The sequence below is a fragment of the Benincasa hispida genome, chromosome 9, assembly GCF_027475165.1.
Source record: "Benincasa hispida cultivar pf3 chromosome 9, pf3_genome.v1.1, whole genome shotgun sequence".
In the NCBI taxonomy this organism is placed as follows: Eukaryota; Viridiplantae; Streptophyta; class Magnoliopsida; order Cucurbitales; family Cucurbitaceae; genus Benincasa; species Benincasa hispida.
The window spans coordinates 66,726,743-66,735,304 of NC_143486.1; the positions used below are offsets into that span (position 1 = coordinate 66,726,743).

At 36.0% G+C, this 8,562-nt stretch overlaps 2 long non-coding RNA genes across 2 annotated transcripts; one reads left to right on the forward strand and one right to left on the reverse strand.

Annotated features, from left to right (window-relative positions):
- Positions 1 to 1,090: 1,090 nt before the first annotated feature.
- Positions 1,091 to 5,631, reverse strand: LOC120085796 (uncharacterized). Its single transcript, XR_005484032.2, has 4 exons — positions 5,107 to 5,631; positions 2,716 to 2,801; positions 1,893 to 1,980; positions 1,091 to 1,417 (listed from the first exon to the last, which is right to left on the reverse strand). It is a non-coding gene; the product is annotated as an uncharacterized LOC120085796 (long non-coding RNA).
- A 102-nt stretch (positions 5,632 to 5,733) lies between these two features.
- LOC120085797 (uncharacterized) lies at positions 5,734 to 7,207 on the forward strand. Its single transcript, XR_005484033.2, has 2 exons — positions 5,734 to 6,684; positions 7,004 to 7,207. It is a non-coding gene; the product is annotated as an uncharacterized LOC120085797 (long non-coding RNA).
- Positions 7,208 to 8,562: the final 1,355 nt, after the last annotated feature.

Here is an 8,562-nt window from a genome sequence, read left to right on the forward strand (position 1 = left end):
GTCTAACAACACTGCTCAATAAGCCTCCCATTTTGGGATAAGGCCGGATAGATAGTTAGGGACATAGCCTTGCAATATGGAATTCACTCCTACCCGATTTAGGGTTAGTAGATGAGTTGTTTTCTTAAGCGCCGATGCCTTGTCTTGAACAACGGGGCCCCACCCTCTCTTGGAAAAGAGGGTTATGATTTATAAGTTGGACTATAAATCAATTGTTCAATGAATGATCAATGGGAGCTTAAGGAGCAAGATGTATTTACAGAGGTAAAATGATAATCTTTAACCCAACTGTAAATATGAATGACCTGTGAATGATTAGCTTACCGATTATGGTTAAAATGGATAGAAATATATCTACAACAAGGAGAGTGCAACTATCGAGCTAGAGTATAATGTCTTGGTAGTTAACAAATAGTAATTAATTCAATTTAAAGAGTTTAAACCAATTAATTACAAGTCGTTGGAACTCATGATCTAGGTCTATAAGGTCCCTCTACTAGCTCGTAATTTGGATTAGTAAATTGAGTAATAGATAAGATTTGATATTAGGGTTTAGAATTTGAAATGTTCAAATTCAATTAGGGTTTCTATTTAATGTATTCGATACAATTAAAAGTTTAATTTTATCGAAATTATATGAAATTGAAGAATCGATTAATGTTTAAATATGATTTAAATATTAATTATATTAAATTAATGTCATTTTAATGGAATTGATTTTTATTAATTTAATAGTAGATATTAAATTAATCTTAATTAAAAGGTTTAATTGTTTAGTTTTTATTTAAAAAATTAATTAATTGAAATAAAACTAACAAATAAAATTAAATAAGTTTAGTTTACATTTTTTTAAAAAAAATCATTTTAGGAAAAACATTTTGAAAATGGTTTTCAACGTGGAGATTTCCAAAATGTTGGAAATCTCCACTATGCGATGAACTTCCTTACTCACTTCTCCATTTTCTCCGTCAAGTAGAAGCTGCCCTTCATGCAAATTATATATTTGCATGGTGAAAGCTCTATAAATTGAAGTGTTGAAATGAATTATGATTCATGCTTATGAAGAACTTCAATAGAAACTCTACAGAAATAATCAAACCCTCCTCATATCTTATATACTTCTAACTCAATTTAGGGTTTCCACCACACAATCCTTACAAGAGAATAGTAGCGAAGATCTTGGTGGTTGTCTACTTGAAGATTGAAGCTCTTTCACATGGATCTCAACTGGACTTGAAGATGATATTTTAAAGATATTGTATTTAGCAAACCCTCTTTTGTAAATGTTACTTTGAAGCATGTTTAAACTCAAATTAAGTATAATTAGAGTACTTATTGATTCTATTTTTCCTCTGCTGAACGTTAATATACTCTAACAATAGCGTCATGGAATTGAGCTTCCATCTTTAATCCTCATCTACATACATAAAAAGTGAATTAGCATCAGTTTGGTTCCCAAAACCATAATTGAATGTCAAAACTATATGAAAAGTGCATAATTGTCATTTTGACTCTAAAAACAACCTAAAAATATGTGATTCATTAATAATCGATAAAGTTACCATAGAAACAAGATATTAATACATAGAAATGTACAATAAAAGGTAGGGCAATAAATTTAACTTTGAATATGTCATAAAAACTAAATAAACTTAGAATGCTAAAGCAACGAAAGTTATTCAAGTGAACTCTAATAAATGAGTTGGCAATGGCATTTGAACCATAATTGTATATGTGTGTTGCATTAGAGGCAAATTGAGCATGAACTTTAATAATTACTTCAAGTTAAAAGAAACCAATTCTTTTTAGTAATAAAAATTATGATGGACATAACAAAAAACAATCAAGAAGCCAACTCATAAACGAATACAATTTAACAACAAACATCTTACCATGAGCAACATGAGCAATAACGAACATATTACAAATGTAATGCTTGTAGTCCATAAGCCTACAAAACTCCTCCTCTGTAAATATTACCTGGCGATCCAAAAAAAAAAAATAATAAAATAAAAACAAAAACAAAAACAAAACAAAACAAAAAACATAAACATAATCATAAACACAAAAATTTACATCAAGCCATAACCAAAACTACAAAAGGAAGCAGCAAAAAGTAGAACAATAAATCAATAGGCTTTCTAAAGTCCCTAACTCCTCAAGCTTTGCAACACTAGAAAATTAATGATATCAAGCATTTAATTCCAATCTGTCATGCTAAGTAAGAGAAAGAAGGTAAAAAGTCAAGTCATGCACACCCTTATTATGTGAAGCAACATGACATATTACCTCCAATCACTTCATTCCAGCCAACCTTTCCAATCGACCTCTCTCATTATATTTTATATATTTGTTTCGAACCAGGGTTAAGCATTAGAGTCAAAAGTGTGGTTAGCGGAACTTTATATTGAAAATTACACCCTCCCCTCCAAAAATTATTTCATGAATCTTCAAAATGTTAAAGTATCCCACCCTTTCGAAGTGGAAATTGAACTCTATGAATCAAACCAAACCAAATAAAAGTAAACACTATATTTACAAATTATGAGCAGTGTACAATAGTGGATCTCTATGTCGCACTTGACTCTAGTGGAGAAAATCCACCAAAAGAGACAAACAAGCTAAGAACTAGTCATGATAAAAAGAAAAAACTTATTTTGTATAATGCAACCTATATGGATTAATTGGCCATGAAGGAGAAGAAGAGTCACCGACCTTTGCTGCGAATGAGATCCAAATTGCCAAACCATCATCAATCATGAACACATCCCACAGTAAGATACATCATATCACTTTAATCTCTTGCAAAACAATTTTTTTTTAAAAAAAAAGTTAAAATAGAGTAATAAGATGCATTAGCTGAAATTAAAAGAAATAAATAATGAGGCGAACTTGAAATAAATGCTATGTGTATGTATAGTTCTTAAAAAAAAAAAAAAAAAATTAAAGCAATTGTTATAGTCATATGCAGTTTCCAAACTCAATAATAAAAGAATATATATTTACTAAGTAACAAAGGAGATTATTATCAACATGATTAACTCAAAAATGGTAAGTTCTGGACTTAGAAGATTCCAACAAGCTACCCAAAGTTTTAAGTTCTGAACCTACTACACCAACTAAGAATATATAATACAACAATGTAAAACATATTATAATGTCTTTACTAATATACTTGCATATCTTTATAATGAACCTATATCATGGAAAATGCATGAGAGGATTCCAAAATAATGTGCAAAGAAAAGCTACTATTTTAACTCACCTAGCAGTATGCCATAAAAACCATATGCGTAGAAACTCTTCAGCTTAATTTCTATTTTATCCAACATATCACTTTATTTTGATTAAACTCAACTACAAATTATCTTATAATGTTACTGCTGATCATTTAGATCAAAAGTACTAAAGAAAAAAGATCAAGGATCAAGTATATATACTTGTCATTCAAACTAGTTTAGAAGGTCGTATATCATAAATATTTTGGCTGATAAAAATATAAACTCACAGTTGAATGTTTTCACAACTTATACATGGACTATATAAATCAAAATGACAATGTACCAGCTTGAACATGACCTGCTATAGAAGATCAATAAGATTGCTTTTACTTGAAAAAAGCAATGGGAAAGTGTATTTAGAGATGCAAGGTTTTGATTTTTTTCTGTTTTTCAAGATGACTATGGCTATGTTTTCAAGAAAATCATTAGTAATTGATAGCTTAAAAGCAGAGGAATCCATCAATATCAATACCCAAATATTAGTTTCAGCTCAACAGAACTTTGAATCGGGAATCTTGAATCATGAAGACACCAAATTTCATTACTTGGGAATGACAAACATCTTATCATGATCAACAAGAGCAATAATAAACATACTACAGATGTGGTGCTTGTAGTCTAGCCTATAGAGCTCCTCCTCTATAAACTTCATCAGGGATTCACAAAAAAGAAAAAAAAAAAAAACATAAAAATTTACGAGGCCTAACCAAAATTACAAAAGTAGCAAAAAGTAGACAAAAAATCAATATCTCAGAAATAGAAGGCAACCGATAAGAAAAACAAAGCTCCTCTAGTTCAAGCTCCTTCCTATATTTCATTTAATACAAACGTAAGTGTACACATGTAGTTGATTCAATTTTTACTCATAAGTTTAATGCTGAAAACTTAAAAGACAACAACACTTGTAATAAAAGTGTATGCCACCATTTTACATAAAGAAGCGGAGCAAAGCATACAAAACTCTAAAAAAACAAAAACAAGACCAAAAAGTTAAGAAGAAAACAAGCCCAAAACTGTACATTAGCAAAAATATGACACCATATCAGCAATATCAAATGGGTTCACGACTTCAGACAAATCAACTATAGAATTTCATAAATCAATCAACAAAATCTTAAGATTAATCAGCCCTCAATCACTCTTTCTCGACTCTTAGTTAACAGCAACCTTAACCACACCAATACGCTCCTTCGACAGATACGGAAATTATCACAACCCAATATTCATCTTATCATTGAGAAATCTAACTTCTCGAGATCCTTTGTTTTTATATTTAATCCACTGCTGTGTATGAGTGGATTCTCTATTAATTTCCTTCTTTATATCATTCATGTGGTTGTTCAAGCTGGGCACATATGGATTAAACAAACAACAATGAGGCATAAAGATTGCTTCTTCTATTAAGGTTTACCCAGTCCTTTTATCTAATCCATACAACTAAACTCAAATACTTAACAATTTGTTAACACAATGATTATTGTCGAAAAAGGGTTGGTTTGCCCTAGGGGTTTATTTGTAATTCTCTTATGGGCCTAGGGCTTCCTGTCTGTCTATTTATTTGAGCAGTCTTTCTGTATTTCTATATTACTTAATAATAAGTTTTGATTGTGATTTTTTCTCCCTGGCCTAAGATTTTCCACGTAAATTAGTCGTGTTTTTTTTCCTCATTCTTCTTCTTTTATTTTTATCATGGTATCAGAGCAAAGAGACGAAACCCTAGGTCACAAAACCCTAGCCACCATTGATGAGTCTTCTTCAACGATCAATTTTGAGATAACTGACACGATTAAGGAAGCTGTCCAACAATACCTAGAGACTATCTTACCTCGCCTTTTTCAACAAATGAATGTCGCCGGAACGATAACCCAACCCATCGATGGATAGATCGGATCACACCCAACCAAGGAGAATTGGCGTTCAGATCTGAGCGATGCTCAGCCACACTTCAGCCGCAGACCCGTTGATCTCCTAGGTGTAGATGATGTTCGGCGAACAGATCCAGTCGCAGCCCAACCTTCCGCGAATCCAGAACAGTCGATGGCAACCAGATTGGTCGATCTCCCAGCAACTTTTGCGCACAACAGGTCGGTCGATCTCCCAGCAGCCTACGCGCAAACCAGACGAGAGCTCACTAGATCGATCGACAGCCCTAGGGTTCGAAGTTGCGGCGACTTTTCTGGCTCGACTAGCCGTGGCCTCGTCGGTGGGTTCTCTGACCAGTAACCTTTGGCAGTAGATTGGCCGGTCCTCTTTGACTGCAGTGACGCCGGTCCGGTCGCATTTCCAGCGACCTCTCTGGCTGATGTGAATGGGGCATATTCTGATGAGATTAAAAGTAGATTTCTTTTCCTTCAGCAACAACTCGCGGATTTTGGGTCAGTTCACTCAAATAGTGTTCAACCGGAATCGTCCAATTTACAGCTAGGCTCCGAGAACCCGGTAAACTCTTTCAATTCTTTACCTGCTACAAATTTATTATATGGATCAATAGGACACTCTGCAAGAATTATTATTGGAGAAAAGTTAAATGGCAAAAATTATTTCTCCTAGTCGCAATCCATCCGAATGGCTCTGGAAGGAAGAAAGAAATTTGGCTATCTAACTGAGGAGATAGCCAAACCTGAACCCGACAGTCCCCATGAACGTATCTAGAGAGCAAAAGATTCATTGCTACGATCAGTTCTAGTAAGTAGCATGGAACCTCAAATTGGTAGATCGTTACTTTATATGTCGACTGCCAAAGACATCTAGGATGCAGTACAGCAGTTGTATTCGCAGAAGCAGAATGCATCCCGCCTTTATACCTTACGCAAACAAGTCCATGAATGTAAGCAAGAAGCTACGGATATAACGTCATACTTCAACAAATTGTCCTTGTTATAGCAAGAAATGGACTTATGCCGTGAGATTATCTGGAGATGTACATATGATGGGACGCAGTATTCCAAAATTGAGGAAGCTGATTGAGTGTATGATTTTCTGACTGGGTTAAATCCGAAATTTGACGGTGTTCGCAACAGGATCTTGGGCCAACGTCCTACACCGTCACTGAGGGAGGTGTGCTCTAAAATACACCTCGAAGAAGACAGGTCTAGGGCCATGAATATTTCAATAGTTACGTCTACTAAGGTTGCTGCTTTTGCCACTAAGTCATTTGGATTAGATAGTGACAAGAAACCTCCACATGTCTATGAGCATTCCAAAAAACCATGGCACACGAAAGACCAGTGTTGGAAGCTTCATAGAAAACCTCCAAATTACAAATGACATTAGTCACAGAACAAGGCTGGTCCTGGACGGGCTCTGGTTAACGACTCGACGAATGACAAGACCTCGACTCTGCCTCAAGCTAATGGTCAGAGTAACTTAAATGTTGTTGGGGTCAGTGCAATTGCACACTCAGGTACGACTCAATCCTTTGGTTTTATTAGCATTAATGGTAAATGGCCCTGGATTGTGGATTCTGGAGCAACAGATCATCTGACCGAGTCTTCTGATCATTTTTATCATATCACCCGAGTGCCGGCAATGAAAAGATTAGAATCGCAAATGGGTCATTTGCCCCTGTCGCAGGGAAAGGACATCTTTCTCTGTTTGAGGGTCTAATATTGCGTGATGTGCTGCATGTTCCTAATATTTCGTATGACTTACTATCTGTAAGTAAAATTACAAGGGACCTGAACTGTCAGATTTTTTTCTCACCCGACATTGTTTTGTTTCAGGATCTGAGCTCGGGGACGACGATTGGCAATGTCCGGCACGACAGGGGGCTCTATTTCCTGACTGATGAAACTTCCTTTAAGGATGGTTATAGGACTACTTTTATTTCTTTGAATTTCTCTACTGTTGAGACCGATTTTATGTTATGGTATTACCGTCTGGGACATCCCAATTTTTAATATATGAAGTATCTTTTTCCGCATTTATTTCATAATATTAATATATCATCCTTACAGTGCGATGTGTGTATCCGGGCTAAACAAAGTCGTGTTTCGTTTCACTCTCAACCTTACAAGCCGTCCAAACCATTCAGTCTTATCCATAGTGATGTCTAGGGTACCTCACCAACCACTACCTCTATAGGAAAATGGTGGTTCGTCACCGTTATTGACGATCACACCAGACTGACTGGGTCTTCCTTTTGACCGATAAGTCTGAGGTGTCCTTTGTTTTCCAACAATTTTATGCGACCGTAGAAACCCAGCTCAACACAAAAATTGCCATTTGACGTAGTGATAACGGGTGTGAATTCATTAATAACTCGTTTAGGGACTTCCTGGTATCTAAAGGAATTATCCATCAAAGCTCGTGTGCCTATACTCCCCAGCAAAACGGAGTAGCCGAGAGGAAAAATAGGCATCTAGTAGAGGTCGCTCGTTACCTTATGATATCTACCTCTCTTTCTTCCTATCTGTGGGGCGGTGTTATCCTCACTATAGCCCACCAAATCAACCGCGTGCCTTTCCGTGTCTTATCCTTTCATACTCCTCTTGATTGTTTCAAAGAATTGTATCCTAACACCCGGTTAATTTCAAACGTACCTCTGCGGGTGTTTGGATGTGTTGTCTTTGTCCATACCCACAGTCCCAATCGTACGAAAATCACTCCTCGTGCCTAGAAATGTGTCTTTGTTGGGTACCCTCTCCATCAACGTGGGTACAATTGTTATCATCCCTCGTCTCGGAAGTACATTGTGTCTATGGACGTCACCTTTCTCGAGGATCAGCCGTTTTTTCCCGTTAATCCTCTTCAGGGGGAGAGTCCTAGTGAAGAGGCTAACTAGTCCACGTACTCCATTCCCCTAGAGGTGTCGGCTGAACCTAAACATCCTAGCCCTGTTATCCCTAGTCCTGTTCTTCCCACTAATCAATCCCTTGGATAACTTACTACAGGAAGAATCTCAGGAAGGAAATAGTGCCGTCTGTCGCTTCTCCGGCTCCAGTTCATGAGTCTGACTTGGTCTCAGTTCCAGGTATGAATATCCCTATTTGTGATACTGATGATTGTGTTGAGACTAATAATTGTAAAGTGGACAGAGATATAGAGATTGATGCAAATGATGAGAAAATACATGAAATTGAGGAAGATGAAGAAACTGATGGAAAAGACAACACTGAAGAAATAACTCCAGCAAACAAGAATAGTGGAAGGGAAGGTGATTATATGGGAAGTCCTTCTAAAGAAAGATCCATAAATCAGACAGCTAGCTACAGTAAGGAACGTGGAGAAGAGGAAAACTGTGATGCGTTTCTTGATCTTCCAATTTCTTGAGAAAAGGGAC